We start from the raw sequence: 12321 nt of genomic DNA, 5'->3' as shown, positions 1-12321 counted from the left end.
AATTTGACTCAAGGCATTTTTAAAATGAGTATACAAAACAGCAATATTACGGGAATCAACCACAGACAAAGCTAAAAACAGGCCAAAGCAAGAAAAAATTGGCCAAAAAAGCTACGATAAACTTTATTTTTGAGATTAGGTGATAAGTCCATTAGAAAAACAAAAACAACATTGAATGCAAAAATCAACCTAAGTTCGTAGTGTCAAAAAAATTGCTGTTATCTCAAACAACTAATTAGAGTCGCCTCAGTATCTACTGAAATTTGTAATTGATGACAGTAAATGATAAGACAACAAAAATGCAACCAGTTTTCACAAAACCTCGAAACCTTGATCATATTTTTGAAAGCAATTAGTCTAAAAGTAACCGAAAACGGCAGCTAGGGCCGAAAAAACTTTTTCGACTACCTAAATACTCATTGGTAATCGCGTATAAATCAGAAAAAGCAGTAACCACACACTAAAGCAAAAAAATTGCTGAGTTTAAGCTTTTCGGAAACCGTTGAGACCTCATCAATGAAGCGAAGAGAAAAGACAACATAATGAATATTAAAAACTCCTACAACTAAAAAATGCGTTAATATTTCTTTGTTGTATTTCATCTCCATGTCATCCTAAACGATTGAAGCGGATAATTTAACCCCATTAGCATATTCCAAAACTCGTCCATAATGTGAACAAATGAAAAGAAAAAAAGTACAACAAACTCGCCAACAAACAATAAATTTTTGAATAAAGATTGTCTAGGTGATGAAAACCAATAATTAAGAAATCAATTTTCAAATTAATTTTGCTTTCTGTGCCACATTAGCAGGCAATGAGACCGTTTATTAATAATACAATCTGATAACATAAATAATAAAAAAAATTATGGCCAGTATCAAATTTTCACTAAAATTTTAAAACAACAAATAGTGTCAAATGTCGTGAAAAACCTTTAACTGACCATTGGTTAACTGCAAATATACCGTATCATCATGATTTTTTGTCATATCAATAGCACTGAAGAGACGAAATACTGAAAGCATTAGTTGAATTGAGGCACGTCAAAATTAATTTTGCTCAAAAACGGAAAGTTTGTTCAATCACTAATTTCTCCCTCTACTTTAAAAGTGGTTTGAAAAATATCACGCTCCAAATCCAGTGTTTTCTTGCTCGGTTGCTACTCGAGCGTGACTAAAATTGCCTTTCTAATTTGAATCTCACTGACGTGAAAATGCCGAAAAAAGTGTGAACTGATCTTAAAAAAAAGACAGCACTATTATAATCCAAAAGTTTTGCTTGCAAAAATTAGCTCTATGAAGTTTCCAAATCGAGTCTTGCACGCAATTCAGCCACAACTTTCTTTTCTGAATGATTCATAAAGATTGATTTGAAGCAATCGCGATGAACAGAGCAATAAAAGGATTAACATAAAAACCAAAAATTGAATGAAAACTAAAACACTCCTTGACCTAACCAGCATATCAATCGAATGTTGCAGCCCAACGGCCAAATAGTTCTTCAAAACTGAATTTATTTAAAAGTATTAGCATTTACCAAAAATCCAAAAATAAACTATCCGAAGAATTGAAAAATTCATCTTTTTTATTTAAGTTTCATGTGAAAAAATGGACAAAAAGAGACACAAGGACAATGTTTCCACAAAAAGTGTGTGTGAATTGTGAGCAACGTTACTTTAAAACCCATTTATCTAAATTTTCGACAAAACTGCAAAAAAATGTAAAACGATTTTTGCTCATTTCACCTCGAATTTTTGAACAACTAATAAATACCGAATTGGGACACTAGTGCAAGTTAATGCCTTCTGAGAATTGTCTGTTTGTCCCTTTAAAAACCTCAAAATAACGTTTTCTGGCTCTTGTATATTGTTTAAAGGAAATTTGAGCAAAATGGGAATTACGACAAATAATTGATAACTAAAAGCCGTTTTGCTAGGTAAACTCCAGTGTCCATTTGTATAAATTTGAATCTGGCAACCTGGCGTAATAAATTTATATTGATAAATTTATGTAAGACTGTGGATTTTCAAGGTTTATTTCTCTATATTCACAGTGATATCTTATATGCTTAACAAGAGTACCTGCTGATAAATGGCAATTCTCAATGAGAAATATACTTATTTTGACAATTTTACAGCAATGTACGACACGAAGGTTTAAATGGACAGTCCTGTATTTACTCCGTTTCATTACGGAATTACTCTTGGTCATACACTTTCTAGGAGCTAAAAATTGTTATAAAATAGCCATCAAGTTACATACGGTGAATTTTAGAATGAAGGCAAAAGCTTGTACAATACGTCTTTTTGTCAATTACAAAAACGAAACGATTCTTTCTGAGATTTTCAGTGGGATCATTTAGAAAAAAAAAGACTGAACCTGTCTCTCCTACCTTTCCGGGTCACCATTTCTTAGTAGTCATACAAAGATCATATATGATGTCATACAAATCATAACGTATTTCCTGGTACGACCCTTGTATGACTTCAAAGGAATCACACGTGATTCTTGTATGAAATCACAGAAACCCTAAATGATGGTTTAAAACTAAGATAAAATAAAAAATCATACAAATCATATATGATTTAATATGATTACCAGGAATCATATATGAGTACTAAGAATTTTGTATGATGAGCAATACGGGTTATGTTTGTGCACTTCGTCATACCTTTGTTTTTATATCGTGAGCATTGTATCAGTTGTTCCAAGAATGGTTTTTGCGAACGTTTTTTGCGTTTTTTGTATTTAGACCTCGTCAAAAGCAGGGACACTGTTAAAACAAATGAATTGTAATTTGGCGCCCAATAGGTTTTCATGATAGACGGCTGCTGGTTTTATGCAAACAAAGTCTTGATAGCTTTGCAAATCCCTTGCTACCTGCTTAAAATAAAGAAAATAGAGAAATTGAGCTGTTTTCATGACCAGTTGGAAAAAGGCATTTCTTAGCAATGGAAATTTTTGAAAAACACTGCCCTAGACTAAATGATGATAACGACACAGAATAAAAATAATCCGCAGCAATTTGGAGAGAAGGAATAATAAAATTTCTCATTTAAATAATAGAGCTGTTAGATCGTCCTCAAACATTAGTTTAATTTACGTGGTGATATTTCAATTTTCAAAAGTCAAAATGGTAGTTCATGTTTTTCAAGAAACAATAGTTGTTCAAAAAATAGATAATTTTTTCAGTTTTGTGTTTATATAGCGACTTACTCAGTTTTTAGTGTTTAACCAGATTTCGGAAGCTAACCATTTATCTGCCGGAATCCGGTCCCCAATAGGGTATCTTTAGTGTCTGCAGGAGCTCTTTTTTCTTGTTTTTGATAACTGTTTCATTTCAAAGGTTTTAATTTTAATGGAAATTTTTCATTTTTCAACCTCAAGGACAAAATTCCTCTTGTTTTTATTTATATATCTTTATATATATTTATATATATATATAGATATATATATATATATATATATATATATATATATATATATATATATATATGTGTGTGTGTGTGTGTGTTTGTGTATGTATATACACAGTTTAACTGCTGAGAAGATTGTTTAAATTTGATTCAAGGCTTATAGACGATTGCGGTTATGTTCTGAGATTGTTGTACCATTCTTCAGTAGCACTTGGGTTTAACATTAGAGAGCGAATAAATTGTGATTTTGTGACAACGTCACCTTTACTGTGAAACTTCGATAGATTTCATCAAATTTACCATGAGATTTCTGGCAAGTGAACTCTGTGTTTTATCTGAATTTCATCGGTAGGCGAGAAGACTAGTGTACGGGATCAATGGTGTAATTTTTTTGTCTTTCAGTATGCTTTGGCCGTTCAGTACACTTTATGTCAATGAATTTTTTGTTAGCCCCTTCGCATTTGTGCCGAAGGTTCGAAAAGAAATATATCAAACATATCGAAGTCGATGAGGCTTGGTAATGTGCGTTCGCACATAAAGTTTCGACCCCGCTCATCTAAATTTTTAATTTAATTGTCTACCAAATCTGAGGAAGAGATATTAAGCAATTACACATCGTTCAATAAACTGCTAAATGAAAGAAACAATCTACCGCAGAAGGCCGATGAGACCTGTCATTAATATGACTACCAGAAAAGACGGTGACAAAATCAAATAATTACAAATTTTAATTACGACAAAAACTCGTTGTCCACTTTTAAAAACTTTAATAATCAAATCAAAATGTCATCAGATAAAACTCATACTGAAAAAGATTAACCTGTACTTCATTAAAAAAATATGGGAATTTTCCTCACTGAGACTTGGTAAGAAGTCGACCAGACATGAGCAAAAAGCAAAGTTTAATGAAACGTTGCTTATTTCGAAAAGAATTAATGTCATACTTTTTAGAAACGTTATATATCAACTGATAATCTTTGAGAAATACTTTATTTCTCCTTAAAGAGTGAGTGTGAACTTTCATTATCCAGGATATGTCATGCAATTAGAAAAAGAACGAGAAAAACAGGCAAAAAGAAAATTTCAAAATTTGCACAAAAACGGTATTCCAGCCAATTAATTTTTATTTTGTTTCTTTTCTTCAGAAAAACAAATTTTCTGTAGTGTATCAGTTGATCGTTTTCATTTGATTTTCAGGACAGGAAATCAGAGAAACTAAATTATGACAATAAATTACTTTAAGAATTCTCTAAAATTTCAAAGAAACAAGGAGACTCGTTAATGTGCGTTCGCACGTAAATTTCCGATCCCGCTCCACCAAATTTTTGGCATAATTGTCTACCAAATGAGAAACAGATAGCAACGCCAGAAAATCGAGTTTTTTTTTCAAAAAATTGATGTACGAACAAAAATATTGCATCCAACGCAAATAACTCATTGGAGTAAAGTAGCCGCATTATATTGATGAGATGAGCCATTTTTAAGAATATCAAGATTAACAACAAAATCGAACAACAGTGACAAAATTCGAAAAAATTTGTACTTCACTGTAAGAGATATGGGACAACTCCATCGTAAGGCTCGGTAACAAGTAGACAAAGAACGCACAAAAGGAAGCAAAGCTAAAAAAAATGGCCTTTTTTCAAAAAAAAAAACAATTAATTTCAAAGTAATAAAAACCTTTAGGTAGCAATTGTAAACATCGAACAAGTGTATAATTACATAGTCCTCTATAGAAGGGCATTAAGACCTGTAATTATTCAATTTTTGTGATTTAAAAAAGAACAACAAGTAGAGACAACAAACAAAAACTCAATTTAAAATTGCGCGAAAATGCTGTCGAAAACTTAAAGCCTTATTTGACCCTTCCACAGACAAAAATAATGTGCTATGTGACCTCTCATTTTCCGGAATAGATAACAGGTAGACAAAAAAATAGAATAAAGGGCAAAATTAAATAATACTTTTGTACTTTTCGAAAACAATTTTTTTCAATGTTATGAAAGTCATTAGCCAATAAATGAAATGATTAAATAGGTTTGTTTTTCGTTTACGCGTCCAAAGGAAGCCAAAGGAAGCGCTTGAGACCTGTAATTATTCAGAATATGTCTTCCTTCTACAAAAAGAACGTCAAATTTACACAAAAAACCAAAATTAGTTTGCTCTTTTGCGAAAAACCTGTGTTGAAGCGAAAACTTAAAATTTTGTGTATTTTGGCCTCCCCGAAAACTAAAATGTCATGTATGACTTTTAATTAACGAGACTAGGTATCAAATTGACAAAAAAGACCAAGAATGTTAATTTAAACAGTTTTTTTTCAGTTTTTGAAAACAATTGTTTTCAAAGTCATGAAAGCCTTCATCCATCTACTCGAATGAGAATACAAGCTCATCTTTTCAAGACAAATATATTAAAGTTTTAATCAATATCTTCGAGAAAGAGGTGTCGAAGCCGTTCAATTCATAATCTATGCCTCTAAAGATTTTTATATGTTCAATTGTTGTTTTTTAAACGCCAATTGTGTAATATGTAAATTGCCATTAATATGATAATGTGACAAAGCAAGAAAAACAACGTCAAAAATTGACCTAATGCCTAAAAAATGTGAAATAGTAGTATCAAAGCCAGAAAACCCTAGCTTAACGCGTAAAACAACAAAACGATTAATTTGTAATTCAGAAAGAAAAGGAAGAAGAAGCCTTCTTTTTTTTGCTGACACTATGCCGCAAGTTGACTAAATTTAAAGAAAAATAGTGGCAAATTTCAATAAGACATTGTTTATTTAAAATTAGACATTTTTAAAACTCAAAGGACCATAATCTTTCGAGTATAGAAACTACATACAATTATTTGGAATTGCTTAGGAAGCCAATTGAACCTATAAAGTGTGAGCTTCGATTTGAATTGTTCTTTTTCAAAAAACATTGAAAAGATCGTTTTTTTTAAAGATCTTTTAAAAATTTTGTTTCAGAAAAAGTTCGAATTTTTAAACATAAAAAAGATTGCTTTAAAAAAATTGTAACAGACCAAGATTTTACATTGCTGTTCGTTCATTAAGAGACTCAATTATTTCGTATGTTTTAGATCTAGATAAATTTTTAATTGAAAGATCATAATAAATGCTGCGTTTTTGATAATCATGGCTAAAGTTAGCAACAAACGAAAGAAAAGCTTTTTGCAGACTACTCTCAATAGAAGTGGAAGTAGAACTAGCTTCCTTTGTAGTTTACAAAGATTATGTTAGCTGTTTTTATTTGTGTACTTCCGGCAAATTTAATCAGTACTAAGTGGACTAAGGAAGCCTATTTGGGGCATTTTTTGATGAAAAATGCTGAATTTTGAAATATTTAGCTGAAATTTAGCCAAAAAAAATTAAATCGAAATAGTCTACAATACGTTTTTTGTCTTTAGATATAAAATCAATATTACAATTTTTAACAATTTTTTGCGTTTTTTGAGCAAAACTGTCGAAATTTTAGGTAAACTTTCCTCTGAAAAATGTGAATAAAAATAACGCAAATCGGTTTAATATTCACAAAAATTTGAACCACGATTGCTCGTTCTAGAAAACGAAATTCAAAAAATCTTTTGAATTCCATATTTTACGCTGGAGGGCTTCTTATTGATACCACTCACAACTCTCTACGAGGAATATATCGATCGGTCGAAATTGACTGCGCAAAAATACCCCATTTGATCATATACTCCCCCCCCCCCCCCACACACACACAAGAGGGATTGGAACAATCAGCACGACCCAACAGCAATTTGGGATCTATCTACAAACAAACAGCCTTTATGAGATCATTTAAGAGAACATTTTGGCGGTTCTTTACAATGCAAAGTACACTTAAGCGTTTGCAAAACATTAGTCTTTGCATCTTGAACATTAACGCAGCAAAACGCACCTTCAACTCTTTTCAGGGAAAAATGACTAAGTTGCAGTTTGTAAGAAACTAAACTAAATAGTGCCATTAAGAAAAGGGATAACATGAAGACAAACAAATAAATAGTTGTAACACCAAATTCTCGAGCGGAAAGAAAAACTTGTCAACAAAACCGATTTGACAAATCCGGGAAAATTATTCCAACAAAACTTTTTAACCGATTGATACAAAATTGATTTCGGGTCATAAGTTATTTGTTTCACTAAAGTGCTCTCTCATTAAACAAAAAACAAAAACAACTCATTTTTGACTCTACTTGAAAACAACTCAATATGGCTAAGAAATCTTGAATTAACAACGTTCGACCCCTGTCTTGAATGAAAATATCAACATCAAACACTCCCAATTGAACGTATGAACGTATTCAGAACCCAATAAAAATCTATAGCTTTCCAAAAACAGAGGTACATTCTTTAGATTACAAAATTAATAAAAATTTCACCAAAGCTGCTGAACACTGGTCCAGTTTCCGCAGCATAATATTAGCGCCTGCAACAAAAATTTTTAACCATTAAGCAAATAAGCATTCCACACTTATTCTCATTTCAAAACACTCACGAGAAGCCAACGCCCATACCTTTACACCACGCTAAATTGTAAAATTTGGCAAAAAAGGATCAAGACATTATTTAATTACCAATTAGTATAATTGTTTTGTTTTCGCCATATCCCATGATGTAAGGCTTTTTTTTACCAATATTAATATAATATTTGTGGAATTAAAGAGGTAAAGTGGACCAATTGGTGCGCTATAATTGTTAGGGGAGCTGGCTCGCCATGCTAAAGTCTGGCATTTAATTGGGCGTTTAAATTGTGTTTTTATTCCCGTTGCCAGTGGCGGTGGTCATTGATGTCCTATATCTGACGTTTAAATTCATGAAATGTCTTTTTAAAAGTCTTCCGAACAAAAAAAAGCGTTCATTTTTTGATTGTTTGTTTTTTCCATTTGATAAACATAGCAGGTACTTTGCCAGAATAATAGCTTCGTAGATCTACAGTTTAGTCGTAATAGCGTCGTAGATCTACAGTCTCAAAAAAGTAAAGAAAGACAGACCAAATAAATCCTCTTGTCTTTAAAGGCTGAGATGTTATAATTCGATTAAGGATCTCATTAAGTTATTGTTGCCTCTATTATCTGCTCTTAGATAACCTGCATTTAGAGTGACTCACATTCACTTGACCTAAATCTCTTTGAATTAAAGTAAAGAAAAGTCAATTTGAAAGTGAGGAAATCATTTTTGAGAGTGAGGTAAGTCACATGTGACTCAAAATTAATTAACAAGAATGAAAAAACGCTCTACTAAGATGGAAAAATGACCTCGCTCATGCACTTCAGTTGCAATTGCATGATCGAAAGAACAAAAGAAGCAGACTGGAAGTTTTTGTGACGCCATATGGTCGTAAAAAAATCTTGAAGACGAAATAAAAAACATAGCCGTAAAAACATAACATTGTTTTATGCAATGAAAACTGGTTATGCAACCACAAAACATCAAGCCTCGGTGAGCTCACAAACATCAATATTATATGAAAAAAGAGACAAGAATGAGATAATGGTAAAAATTCTCAAATTTTTGTCAAATTGCATAGAAAAAAGGAACTTTGTAGCAGAAGAAACTTGCATCCTTTGAAGTAAAAAGCGACTACAGGCATGAGGTTTTAATTCAACTACAAATAAATTCACAAAAAACGATACAATGGGACAAATACCGCAAAAAGAATAAACATCAACAAAATTCTTTAAAAATTGTCAATTTGATCACCAAAAAGACAAAAGAAACAGTTTAAAGATTACAGCAAAAGAAAAAACGTCTAAAATAGAAACTAAGACCCCAATACTATTCGTAGAAAGTGTTTTTCAGTCAATACGTTTAATCGGCTTTTCAAGCTTATTCTCAGTGGCACACTATATCATATGAAAATAATTGCAAACAATTTGAAAATCTAAGAAAGAGGATAAAATCAGAACATGATTTAAATTTTAACAAATGATAAAAGCAGAACTGATTGAAACTATAAGTCTCAAGAAAATGATGGACTGATACATGCTTGAATGCAGAAAATAGGGACAGAAGCAAAAACACATGAAAAACAAAAGACGTATCAAAATACGTTATTTCTAAGTAAAAAATCAAAATGAAGGCAGAAAAACCATTAATTTTTTTAACATAACATTTTACAACTATCCTCCTGTAAAGAATAAAAGGTAGAAACATAGTTCAAAGATTCGAAGCAATATAACATTTTGTAATAAAATTGTCAGCAAAATTAAAAAAAAGCTCTTATGAAAAAAAACACAATTTCAAATACTGAGTGCCACAAAATTATTTCCCAATTATTAAAAAAATAAACTTCCTGACTGTGCACAGAAAAGTTTTTACTACTAATTAAATCCAAAAAGGAACAAAAGAAGAAGTGGACAAAAAACTGCCAAATTCTGGCAAGCATGTGAACAATTCTATAAAATACCTCACGTTGAAAAAAGGCGTTCAATGCATTCAATTGTCATATGTTCTGATTTTCGAAAAAAAATATTTGCTTTAAGATCCAAAAAATGATGAAGTTTATTTCTAAAAAGCCAAAAAGGGAATTAAATAAAATGGAAAAATTGTGCTCACTTAGAATTTAAAACGCATTATGAGACTCTCAAAAACACTGTGGATTCAATTTCACAAATTCCGAGGTTGACATATTACTACAAACTATTACAAACAAATACATATTATTAAAAACTTTTTCTAAAAGAAATAATTGAAACGCATAAAAACTTGACCAATTGGACAAAAAACTGCTAAAAATGGTTATCTACATGCGGCATTCTGTCAACAAACACTTTACAAAATAGAAAAATCAATCACTGATCAAAGCGCACGATCAAAGCACTTCTCTCGCTCAGCAAAAATAAGTTGACACGCAATTTTACTCTTTCGCTATTAGGTCACAACGCCGGCTGAACGAATAGTACTTCTGGTGAAAAAAGCCTTACAAAACCAACACACCTTTTCGAGTCGTAAAAAGACCAAGAGAAGAGAACAGTAACACTTCTTCGCAAACTTCATTAATTTCATAATGCCGCAGAAGTACACCCTAAAATTGCTTCTTTTTAAAAAAACTTCTCGGAATCTAAATACCTAAAATGAGCAAAAATCAGAAATACCAATAATGGATCCGACGTTTTTGCGGAAATGGGATACTTTTAGGCTGGAAAGTAGATGACAAACCTTGTAATACGTTATCGTGCAGTTTATGAATCTTTTTTTTTCGAACTGAATATATCTATAAAGCGCAGTTAATGTATCTATAATCTGCAATTGCACCTAATTTAACGCGCTCGTTTAAACATGTGAAAGAGGTTTAAAGCCTTAATAATTGAGCTGGTAAAAATTTTTAAAGTTTAATAAAAAACCATACAGAGCTTAGGGAAATTTACCACAATGTTTTCAATTGTTTTGAATTTAAGGTCGGGAAATTAACAGCAATACATCCAATGCAGACTAGAACGAATACTAAAATAAAACAGACCAGTTGCGTCATATCAACCGACATTTTCCACCAAAAGTACCTCAAAAGAAGCAAAATTGGTTGAAATTTAAAATTTATTGACACAAAAATCTCTGGAGAATGCTTAACTTTTTTCAACATATTCCACAAAATAGCCATTTTGGGAGATTCCACAGTTTGCGGTACTACTTTGCATAGAATACGTTATTAGGATTCCACTAATAAACAAGGAATTAGCGAGTATTTAATGTTCTTTAAAGTATCATTTAAATCCAATTCAAATACGAAAGCAACAAAGTGGGCTAAGATTGCCGGAGTATCCAACCTATATGTCTGGTGAGTTTTTAATCTCATAGTTTTAGAGTGATTTTAATTGCTTCAGCGCGACCGGAGAAATGAACAATGCTCATGTCACGACACTTTTATATTCGACAGCTTCGATGGCAATAAAAACTATGGCCACAAGAAATATCATGGTGTTCGGATCGAATGAATTATATTCGACCGACTGGATGCAATGCAGTAATCAAAGAGTAATATTTAACTAAAGAAAAAATTAGCTAGTCTTCTAATAGTTTTTTTCGTTGATTTCAATTTAGCAAACCTTTTTTCATCAACTAGGACGAAGGTCGAGTTGACTTTTTGAAACACCTTTAAAAAATAAACAAATACTTCAAATTCCCTCTGTATCAAAAATGGTGAAATCCGTAGATTTTGAGAAACTCGTCCGTATAGAAATTGATTTAATTAATAAATTTAAAGAAAACTCTTTCTTTGTGGAAACTGATGTTACTAATATTTCTCAAAAAAAACCCTTCTCTATGAATAGTGATGTAGCTACTATTTTTGAAGAATCCCTCTGTTTGAAGAGTGATGTAATTAATAATTTCTAAAAAATCCCCCTGTACGAAAAGTGATCTAACCGTAGTAATTTTCTGAAAAATCCCTCTGTGGAAAAAAGATGTAATTCTAATTTTCTAAATAATTACTCCGAACGAAAACTGATGTGATATTTTTTTTTGAAAAATTTGCAAAATTAGAGCTGAGTGTTTAAAATGAGAAAGTGAGTGTCACTTAGAATGGCTGAATTTTGATATTAATTTGACACAAGGCTCGTTTCACTGTTTTTTTTAGATTTGAAATGGTTATTCAATAGATAAATTGAAATTTTGTATTACGAAATTGAGGGATTTTAGTAATCCATGATGTGTGGTAATGTTTTTAAGCCGTATAAGTCATTTTCTATTCTAAAACATTGAGCTATAAACTGGTTACATGACTGTATACGTAACGCTGTTAAACCCAATGCCATTATACCCCGTGCCAATATACCCAATGCTTTTGTGGCTAATACACTTTGATATTTTTGTTTAATAATCTGTCTACAAATTAGCCGTTGCTATTACATGTATGTTTTACATATTCAAGTGGATAATTTAAACCCATGTTCGGTTG

The sequence above is a fragment of the Convolutriloba macropyga genome, chromosome 2 (genome assembly GCF_964194025.1).
Source record: "Convolutriloba macropyga chromosome 2, txConMacr16.3, whole genome shotgun sequence".
NCBI lineage: Eukaryota > Metazoa > Xenacoelomorpha > Acoela > Convolutidae > Convolutriloba > Convolutriloba macropyga.
Note: the sequence above shows the minus strand (reverse complement) of the source record.